The 11,215-nt window shown below is 41.4% G+C and overlaps 1 pseudogene; it reads left to right on the top strand.

The window, feature by feature from the left end:
- The first annotated feature begins 417 nt into the window (after positions 1 to 417).
- LOC143664375 (pachytene checkpoint protein 2 homolog pseudogene) lies at positions 418 to 8,365 on the top strand (annotated as a pseudogene).
- The last annotated feature ends 2,850 nt before the right edge of the window (positions 8,366 to 11,215 follow it).

Below are 11,215 nucleotides of genomic sequence, written 5' to 3'. Positions count from 1 at the left end.
AGTTGTTGGAACCCAGGGGCCTGGAGAGAAGACCAGCAGAGAACATCTTGTGCCTTCCACATAAGAAAGAACCTCAGTGGAAAGTTAGCTGCCTTTCCTCTGAAGAACCAACAAAATAAATCCCCTTTTATTAAAAGCCAATCCGTCTCTGGTGTGTTGCATTCCGGCAGCTAGCAAACTAGAACAGTACTGTAAACTTGTAAGTTAATGAATCCCCATTATAAAAGCCAACCATTTCTGGTGTATTGCATTTCATCACCTTTAACAAAGTAAAACACTACTTGACCTAAATTTCTTAATCCCAGGCAATGGATCTTTTCACTTATTTCTAATCACTGTACAATTTATTCACAAAATCCTTGGAAGCAGGAGCTCCTCCATGTAGCTCCCAGCACAGACACAGGTATAAAAAAGGCAATGGAGAGAAAAAGAAGGGAGCAGATAGGAAAAGGAGTTGGCTTCCTTAAGGAGATTCAGCAGGTAGTAGAGCATGAGGATCACGAGCACCTGAGGCAGGGTCAGTTGAGCGGCTGATTTAATGCCGTACCACCAGGACCATTAGCCACAGTAATCCAAATGCCCTCCCAAGGATCACCCATGACTCAAGTAGCCACACAAATCCATCCCTTGCTCTCTGACCCAAGCTCTATTGGCTTCACTTTGACAAGTAAGGTCCTTAGTTCCAATTGAAAGCAAATATTCCTGGGAGATAGAACTTACATCTGATATTTCTGAGAATCTGCCATAAGCAAGGTGGTAATAGTGATAATAGTAATAGTAATAATAACATACCCTGCATAGTAGGACTTCCCGAACCCAGTCTGGCATGTAAAGAGCTTGGAAGTCACCTCTTCCATTCTAACCATAAGAAGAAAGATAAAAAAAAAAACTTGAAAAATAACTCTTCTTAGATACATTAGAAAATTGAGGTCACAGTAAACTATGGCCCTGAAAACAGGAGAGAAATGGATAAAAAGAACCATAAATACCTCACAGGGAGCCCAGAAACAGAAACTCTCTGCCGGAACCAGTACCTGTAGGAATGCTTGAATTGTAATTGATGAATTGGGGACGTCTTAGTGTGGACTAGCTTGAGAGCTCAAGACCCCCTCTGGGGTCAGTTTTGGGGGTAATCCCCACAATTTCCTGTGCTTTAACTCCAACAGCTTTGTCTGGGTCTCATATTAAAGACTAGGAAAAATTCTCCTTGAGTTTCCAGCAGGGGTGGGGGGAATGTAACTATTTTGGAAGTCACCCAGAATAGTCTGTTCTTCTTAATAAAAGACTGCTCTCAGGGGACACTATTTTATCTAAGCCTAACCAACTTTGGTTTTATCAGAGCCTAGGTGATGTCAGGGAGTGGAAATACTGAACTCCAGGCCCCTCTAGCCTTCCTGTCTCACCTAAGGAAGAGGAGGAAGAGAGGCTGAGAAGCAGTTGTGAAGGTCACAAGCTCACTAAGAGACTGAGACCCAATCATAGGATTATAGAATACTTCCCCTCCTCCTACACCTCAGCACATCAATAGGGCGCCTGTGTAGAAACAGAGAATTACCTTGGAGACTGCAGAGCTTAGACACAACAGAGGAGGCAAAAATAAGTACACCAGTGGAAATCTTAGCTTCTGACGTCTACAGTTACAGAAAACAGTAAATAAAAACCTCATACTATAGGTCTATTTATCTAATTTCTTTTTTATGTGGTACATCATTTCCCACTTTCAGCAAAAAATTATAAAGTATACTAAAAGGCAAAAACAAACAAACAAACAAACAAAAAAACACTTCCTAAAGACACAGAGCAAATACCAGAACCAGACTCAGAAGGCAGAGATGTTATAATTTCCAAACTGAAAATGTAAAATAACTAAGTACTATGCTAAGAGTTCTAATGAAAACAGTGGGCATTGTTCAAGAACAAATGGGCAATGTTAACAGAGAGAAGGAAGCTATAAGAAACATTCAAAAGGAAATACTAGATATCAAATACACTATAAAAGAAATGAAGAATGCCTTTGATGGGGTCATCAGTTGACTTGTCATCGTTGAGGAAAGAATCAGTGAGTGTGAAGCTATGTCAAAAGAAACTTCTACAACTGAAATGCAGAGAAAAAATAATAAAAAGATGGAACCGACTGTGAGACAATTACAAAAGCATATATAATGAGTGTACTAGAAGTAAAATAAAGGAATAGAAGAAATATTTAAATAATGGCTGAGAATTTTCCAAAATTATTAATAGACATCAAATCACAGATTCAAAAAGCTTAGAGACACCAAGCAGGATAAACACCAAAAATCCACACCAAGACATAACATGTTGAAACTGCATTAAATCAAAGAGGAAATCTTATAGAATGCCAGAGTAAAAACAAACAAACCAAAAAAAAGACAAAAACAAAAACAAAAAACCTCACCTTGGAGGGACAAGTATAAGAATTATGTCAGATTTCTCCTGAGAAACCATGCAAAGAAGAGGGTGGAAGGAAGTGTTTAAACTGTTGAAAGATAACCCCCCACAGAAACCTAGAATTCTGTATCCAGTGAGATTATCCTTTAAAAGTGAGGGAGAAATAAAATCTTTCTCAGACAACAGAAATTGAAGGAATTTGTCATCAGTAGATCTACTTTGCAAAAAATGTTCTCCAGAGGAAGTTATATGATATGGTCAATATATACACACAGAACTTCAAGCAGGAACTCTAAATACTGCAGTAACTCAATTCAGTTCTATTCTGACTCTACCCAGAGAAGATTGGAGGCATCCACACTTCTGACCCAGTGACTACACATGAGGGAGTTCCCACTAACTCCTCAGTTTCAGTAATTTGCTAGAATGGTTCACAGAATTCACTGAAAGCACTATATATATATAGTACTAATTAAAGTTTTTCTATAGTAAAAAAATACAAATAAGAAGAAGCCAAAAGAAGAGTTGCATACGGCAATGCCTGGGAGGGTCTCAAGCACAAGCTTCTGTGTTCTCTCTGTTGAGAGTTAGAACATGTCACCCTCCCAGAATTGGGCATTCCATTTAGAAAATAGGAGGGATGACCACCAAAGGGTTAGAAAGGGGAAGCTCATATAAGGCAAGTGCTGAAGCAAGTAAGGGAATGTTCTGATCGGCTGATGTTTTAGTTTGCTAAATGCTGCCAGAATGTAATATATCAAAAATATATTTCAAGCAGAGTCAAGAGGTTATCCCGGAGGTTATTCTTATGCATTATATTAGATATTCCATTTTTAGTTTATGGTGTATTGGAGTGGCTTGAGGGAAGTACTTGAAACTTTTGAGCTGTGTTCTGGTAGCCTTGGTTCTTAAAAACGATTGTATAAAGATATAACTTTTACAGTGTGACTGTGTGATTGTGAAAACCTTGTGTCTGATGCTCCTTTTATCCAGGGTATGGACAGATGAGTAAAAAATAGTGCTGGATTGAAATGATGTATGTACCCTAGAAAAACCATGTTTTAATCCTAATCTCATTTTGTAAAGGCAGCCATTTCTTCTAATCCCTATTCAATGCTGTATGTTTGAAACTGTAATTAGATCATCTCCCTGGAGGTATGATTTAATCAAGAGTGGTTGTTAAACTGGATTAGGTAATGACATGTCTCCACCCATTTGGGTGGGTCTTGATAAGTTTCTGGAGTCCTATAAAAGGGGAAACACTTTGGAGAATGAAGGAGATTCAGAGAGAGCAGAGAATGCTGCAGCACCACGAAGCAGGGAGTCCACGACCTTTGGAAATGAAAGAAAACGCCTCCTGGGGAACTTCATGAAACAGGAAGCCAAGAGAGAAAGCTAGCAGATGATGCCATGTTCGCCATGTGCCCTTCCAGCTGAGAGAGAAGCCCTGACTGTGTTCCCCATGTGCCTTCTCACTTGAGAGAGAAACCATGAACTTCATTGGCCTTCTTGAACCAAGGTATCTTTCCCGGGATGGGTACCATTGATTGGACATTTCTATAGACTTGTTTTAATTGGGACATTTTCTCAGCCTTAAAACTGTAAACTAGCAAATTATTAAATTCCCCTTTTTAAAAGCCATTCTGTTTCTGGTATATTGCATTCCGGCAGCTAGCGAACTAGAACAACAGTCTATACAGATGCTGTAAAATATCACAAGTACATGTATTGATAAGACAGAATTACTAAATACAACAGATAATTTTTTTTTGCATGGCACCAAGAATTGAACCTGTATCTCCAGCATGGCAGGCGAGAATCCTTCCACTGAGCCACCATCACACCACCCACAGATAAATTACTTTTTTGTTTTTTTTTTTACTCAAACGATAAATTACTTTTTAACATCATAGGAAAAGAATCCAAAGTATATCACTCATTGCTACTTAAATTAGATAACTTTTTGTAAAAAGATCATATAGACATGAAAAAGATGGGCACGGGAACTGTGTGAGAAGAGCACAAATCATGCATAATGATTATCTACATAATCAGATGTATACTGCACGCATACTGACGGTAGCTGAAAGCAGCCACAGGTAGATTAACTATTATGATTTGAGGTAGTTAAGGTTTAAATATACAAGTTTGAAAGAAACCATAACTTCATTGATTTCCTTGTTACAAATATTTATACAAAAAGAAGATTTTCTGTTCATGGAAATTTTTTAACTTGATCCTTTAAAATAGGTTACTTATTACAGTAGCAGACTTATTAGTATTAAAGCAACATTGTTCATAGGCAATCAGTATCTTTCAGAGGTCATTTAATTGCAAGAACATATCAATGTTCTTGCAATTAAATGCAAGAAAAGCATCAGCTCAGCTGACAGCTTCAGTCTGGAGGATGAAGAGCATTATGGTGGCGTTAAACTCTGTTTCAAAAACTTAGATATATTTATAACTTCACTACAGGTCATGTGTTCCTAGGGAAGGTATAGTGGTGCACACAGAAGAGAGGAACTCTGTATTATGGTAATCAAGGGATTGGAGGTATTTTTCCTCTTATGTTAGATGGGGCCCAGTGTCCAAAAGATCCGAAGTTGGCATTCTGACCTGCATTAAGGGTAAACAATGTATGCAATATTACAGGATCCCCTCCAATTTACAGGTGGGCAATAAAAGCAGGCAGTTTACAAAGGAGAAGCCAAATACCTCCTTGAACAGAAGTAGAATTTACATCTACAAGAGTGCGCTTTCGTTTTCCATTGAAACACAAAATTTCTCTATACCCTTCTTTTGATTAAGATAACTGCAAACAGATTATGCTTAATCATAAAATAAGGGTGATTTCATTAGATTTAGCATTATTATTTACTTAGGTGCAGAAAGAGTGGTGATTTACCACTTTGACCCTTTCAAGTTTGTTTCGCTGGTAGTTTTCTTGACTTTTAAAAGTCCCTTGAGGCTAAGGTGCCAACCCAAGAACTTAATACCAGGTTTCACCTCCAGTACCTATAGATTTGGGTGAATTCCTCTTTCATATACTTCCTCTTATAGTTCCTATGCTTGCCAGAAAATAACTTTCTTTACTGACATGTAAGTCTGGGAACCCTGGAACCAGGTACCAGAGTGTGTTTTCTCAAGACAGTTTTGTAAGTATGGGCTCTATTAAGTCAATGTTAGTTCCTTAAAAGTGTCTGATCATGTCTGATTAATTGCCAAACATGACATTCTAGTCACAGCACTGATTGTATAACCAGTGTCTCCATTTATGTCTGATGACAAGGAGGACAGATTCTTATTGAACCTATGCAAATAATTATTTTGCCATAAAAATAAGAATATTTGGTAAGACCTTCCAAATTCTGAGGATTCAGGCAAGGAGAAAAAAAGAAAGGAATGATTTATGGATTATAGTTCACTTAAGGGAAAAGAGTAAGGGATTTCTTATATCTAAAAATAGAACATTAAAGCATAATCATTCAAGTAAAAGCACTTTTTTACCGGTTCATTCAGTCCCAGGTAATTAATCCTTGATCCACTTGATCTTGTGTTAGCAATCTTATGAACACCTCAGCTTCTTCACTAGAATTCTGGAATCTTGATTCATTCCAGTGGTATGGTCTCAAAGTTATTTCAGTAATGTCTTTAGAAGCCTGTGCCCCAGAGAACCTGGCACAGCCCTTTCCATGAGTCTTAGAGACAGTTCTTTTTGTTGAAGATGAAGTACACTGTCCTGAAGTTGACTGTTTAAGTGTTTTCAGGGATGCATCAGAATAAAAATTACTTGTAGATGACAAAAAACCATGGTTAACATACTGATGTTTTACAAATGCGAAAGTTATGATGAAAGTTCATTACAAAAATAATGCAATTGAGAAGGATATATGTTTGTTTCTGTGACACGTAATTTTTTAAAAATATAACTGAATTGTGGCAATAACACTATACTCTTTTATAATATCAGGCAGATCAGCATTAGGACATCTCATGAGCAGTGAGGTTATTGATAAGTCTCTAGGGCCTTTATACTGTTTCTGAAATGTTTATATTAATAGCATTTTACCCATTCAAATTTAACCAACAGAAGATTAGAAAATACTATTTTGACATTTCCCATGTAACTCAAAATATATCAAATAAACCTAATTATTCCTTCTATAGGGTAAAAGAACAAATCCTTTGTGATTATCCAGTGGCTCTCTGGGAAATCCTAATGACAGCGCAAGGTCAATAGGACATAATTTAAGGTTAGATTTTGAGAACGCAAAATATCAAGATATGTCAGGCTTGCACATTTTGTCAGACAGGAAAATGGATCACTATGAAACAATTATTGGCTCCCTATTTAACCAAAGTGATAATAAAGGACTTCAAAAGTAAATAGGAAAAAAAGAAAAAAGCCTGCCATACTGGACACCGGTTCCATTCCAGGCGGAGGCACCACTCCCCCTCCCAGCAAAAGAAAAGGAAACAGAAGTTGGCTCCGCTCACCCCGCCGTTCGCCCGCTGCGCCCGGCGCTCCTGGACTAAGGGGCGGTGCGCCCAGCTCCGCAGATTTCAGCCGTGGGCTGGCGGACCGGAACCAGCGCCCGCCGCAGGCGCCAGGAACGCGAGGCTGTGGCGGGCAGGCTCCGGCAGGTCCCCGCTGCAACCCGCTGTGGTGCCACGGACAAGGCGGTGGGCGACCTGAAGCAGGCGCTGTCCTGCGTGGGCGAGTCCATGTGGAGGTGCTTCAGTGGGGCAGAAGCACTGCAGAGAAAGAAGATATAAAGCTGAGCGTTAGGAAGCTACTAGAAAGGCATAACGTCGTGTTCGGTGATTATATGCGGTCTGAGTTTGATAGTCCTTTTCTGGCCCAAAATGTGCAGTCTGTGTTTGTTATTGACACAGAATTAAAAGTTAAAGGCCCACAGCCCATTGATTTGAGCACATGTACTGTTGCACTTCACATCTTCCAAATGAATGAAGAAGGTCCCAGCAGTGAAAATTTGGAGGAAGAGATGAAATATAATTGCAGCCAGTCACTGGGTTCTGCCTGCAGCTGAATTCCATGGTCTTTGGGACAGTCTGGTGTATAATGTGGAAGTTAAATTACACCTCCTTGATTACGTGATGAAGACCCTGCCGTTTTCAAACAGAAATGTCAACAGCACCCTGATAGGCTGAACCCGCGTGGCGCTGCTGCAGGGAACTCCAGGAACTGGGAAAACATCCCTGCGTAAAGCATTAGCCCAGGAATCGACCAATAGACTTTCAAGCAGGTACCACTATGGCCAATTCATTGAAATAAACAGTCACGGCCTCTTTTCTAAACGGTTTTCAGAAAGCGGCAAGCTGGTAACTGAGATGTCCCGGAAGATCCCGGATTTGATGGCCGGCAGAGACGCCCTGGCGTTTGTGCGCGTGGACGAGGCGGAAAGCCTGACCGCAGCCGTCGCTCCGGCAGGCGGGCGCGGAGCCCTCGGATGTCATCTGCGTGGTCAACGCCGTCCTGAACCAGACTGACCAGATTTAGGCATTCCAACGTGGTGATCCTCACCACTTCCAGCATTTCTAAGAGGACTGACGTGGTCTTCGTGGACAGAGCCCACATGAAGCAGTATTCAGGGCCTCCCCCTCGTGGGCAGCCATCTTCGAAACTGATCTTTCTTGTTTGGAAGAATTCACGAAGTGTCAGATCATCTTCCCTCCTTAGCGGCTGCTGACCCTCCGGGAGCTGGAGATGATCAGATTCCTTGAAAACAACTCGTCGAAGCTGAGTCTCCTTTTAAGCGAAATTTCAGGGAAGAGCGAGGGCCTCAGCGACCGGGTCCTGCGGAAGCTCCCCTTCCAGGCGCGCGTGCTGGTGGTGCAGGCGCCCAGTGTCACCGCCGAGCGCTTCCTTCGGGCCCTGTCGCTGGCCGTGGAGAAGCAGTTTGAAGAGAAGAGGAAACTCTCCCCCTGCTTTTGAGCCCAGGCACCCAAACGGCTGGACCTGGTGGAGAGAGGCCCGGCAGGGCCCCACTTTCCTCAGCAGCTCCCCCAAAACAGCATCTAGAACGGCACCCAGCTCTGCAGTAGGAAGAGCACGGGAGCGACGGGACGTGGAAACGCAGCGAGGAGGTAAAGGCCTGTCGTTTCACCACTCAGAAGAAAGCTCAGGTGGTTTTTTAAAAAAGTAAATAGGAGTTAATATTATTGTTAAAAAAGACAGCTCTTTTAAAAGTGAAAAGATTTGTTTCTAAAACAAAGGCTGATAAAGTCAATATAAATATCAGTAAGGATATTATTCTGATAAAACATGGAATCTAGGCAGATTACTCAGATGCTTAAGGAAAAACCTTTTACAATTTCTTATTAAAAGCAGATCAATAATCCAAGAAAAGTTTCTCCTTTTAACAGAGAAAAATAAAATTCTAGTTTTGTATGACGATGCTGGTTGATGAGAAAACTTAAAAGTCTGTAAATCTATTAAGTCTTCTCCAACCTTAAGCACAACAATTAAAATTCCTTTTCCACAAACCTCAACTTTCTATATCCTTTCAGGTTTTGTTGTACACATTTCTGTTCTTATTCTGAAACAGCCAGTCATTTTACTTTAGGACAAAACTACTCTCTTTTCCTTAACAAAATACTTACATATTTAAGTCACCAAAAATATCTTTGAAACTGTCTTCAAGCAAACATCCTATGAAGCACAATTATTCTTTATTTTGCATTTTACTTTATTTTATTGAGATATCTTCAAAGTACACAATCAATGGCTCACAATATCATCACATAGTTGTGTATTCATCACCACGATCATTTTTAGAACATTTGCATCACTCCAGAAAAAGAAAAAGACAGAAGAAAAAGCTGATACATCCCATACTCCTTGCCCCTCTCTTTCATTGACCTAAACTATTGCAATCTAACCAAATGTTTTACCCCTTATGCCCCCCATTATTTATTTATTTTTTGTCCTTATTTTTTCACTCATCTGTCTATACCCTGGATAAAAGGAGTATCAGCCACAAGGTTTTCACAATCACACAGTCACGTTGTAAAAGATGTATGGTGATAAAATCATCTGCAAGAATTAAGGCTTGTTTAATTAAGAATTAAACAGTTTCGAATGGCAAGATGGCAGCTTAGTAAGGTACGTGCGTCTTAGTTCCTCCTCCAGAGCAACTACTAGGTGAACAGAAACAGTGCAGAACAGCTCCCGGGGCCACGGCAGGGAATGGACACACAGCGTACCCCAGTCTGGACTGGCTAGTCTGACTGCGAGACTCAGCTGCGGTGAGATCCCTCAGCGGTGCGCGATTTCCCGGGCAGCGGCAGCTGTGGCGGCCGGAGCTCCTCCCTCCCTCCTTCCCGGGCCAGCTGAGAGTCTCGGAGAGGCAAGTTTCCCAAGCCGCGGCAGCTGGCGCCCCTCTTTTGTGGGCGGCTTCCTTGACCGGCTACGAGTCTCGGATCAGAGGGCTACCCAAGCCGCGGTGGCCCTCCCCCGCGGGCAGCTTCCTTGTCCGGTGGCGAATTCCGCAGGCCGCGGCGGGTGGTGACCGACGCCCCTCCCCCGCAGGTGACTTCCTGGTCCGGTGGCAAATTCCCTCGACCCGCTGTGGCCGGTGACCAGCCACAGGGTCCCCTCAAGCTGTGGCGGCTGACCACGCGCGGCCCCCCAAACCACGCGCGGCCCCCCGAACCAACTGAGAGAATTGGATCGGAAATCCCCAGGCTGCGGAGATTGGTGACCGGGGGGATCCCTTCCAAACACGTGAGTCAAACGTGTGCCACGAGCGCCACCTACTGGGAAGGATAAGAAAAACAGAACCCAGAGATTTCACAGAAAAATCTTACAACCTTGTTGGGTCCGACACCCAGGGAAATCTGACTAAATGCCCAGACGCCAGCAGAAGATAACGGATCACGCTCAGAAGATTGAGAATATGGCCCAGTCAAAGGAACAAACCAATAGTTCAAATGAGATACAAGAGCTGAGACAACTAATGCTGAATATACGAACAGAAATGGAAAACCTCTTCAAAAATGAAATCGATAAATTGAGGGAGGACATGAAGAAGACATGGGCTGAACAAAAAGAAGAAATAGAAAAACTGAAAAAACAAATCACAGAACTTATGGAAGTGAAGGATAAAGTAGAAAAGATGGAAAAAACAATGGATACCTACAATGATAGATTTAAAGAGACAGAAGATAGAATTAGTGATTTGGAGGATGGAACATCTGAATTCCAAAAAGAAACAGAAACTATTGGGAAAAGAATGGAAAAATTTGAACAGGGTACAGGGAACTCAAGGACAATATGAACCGCAGAAATATACATGTTGTGGGTGTCCCAGAAGGAGAAGAGAAGGGAAAAGGAGGAGAAAAACTAATGGAAGAAATTATCACTGAAAATTTCCCAACTCTTATGAAAGACCTAAAATTACAGATCCAAGAAGTGCAGTGCACCCCAAAGAGATTAGACCCAAATAGGCGTTCTCCAAGACACTTACTAGTTAGAATGTCAGAGGTCAAAGAGAAAGAGAGGATCTTGAAAGCAGCAAGAGAAAAACAATCCATCACATACAAGGGAAACCCAATAAGACTATGTGTAGATTTCTCAGCAGAAACCATGGAACTAGAAGACAGTGGGATGATATATTTAAATTACTAAAAGAGAAAAACTGCCAACCAAGACTCCTATATCCAGCAAAATTATCCTTCAAAAATGAGGGAGAAATTAAAACATTCTCAGACAAAAAGTCACTGAGAGAATTTGTGACCAAGAGACCAGCTCTGCAAGAAATACTAAAGGGAGCACTAGAGTCAG

The sequence above is a fragment of the Tamandua tetradactyla genome, chromosome 20, assembly GCF_023851605.1.
Source record: "Tamandua tetradactyla isolate mTamTet1 chromosome 20, mTamTet1.pri, whole genome shotgun sequence".
NCBI lineage: Eukaryota > Metazoa > Chordata > Mammalia > Pilosa > Myrmecophagidae > Tamandua > Tamandua tetradactyla.
Note: the sequence above shows the minus strand (reverse complement) of the source record. Positions and strands in the feature narration are given on the sequence as shown.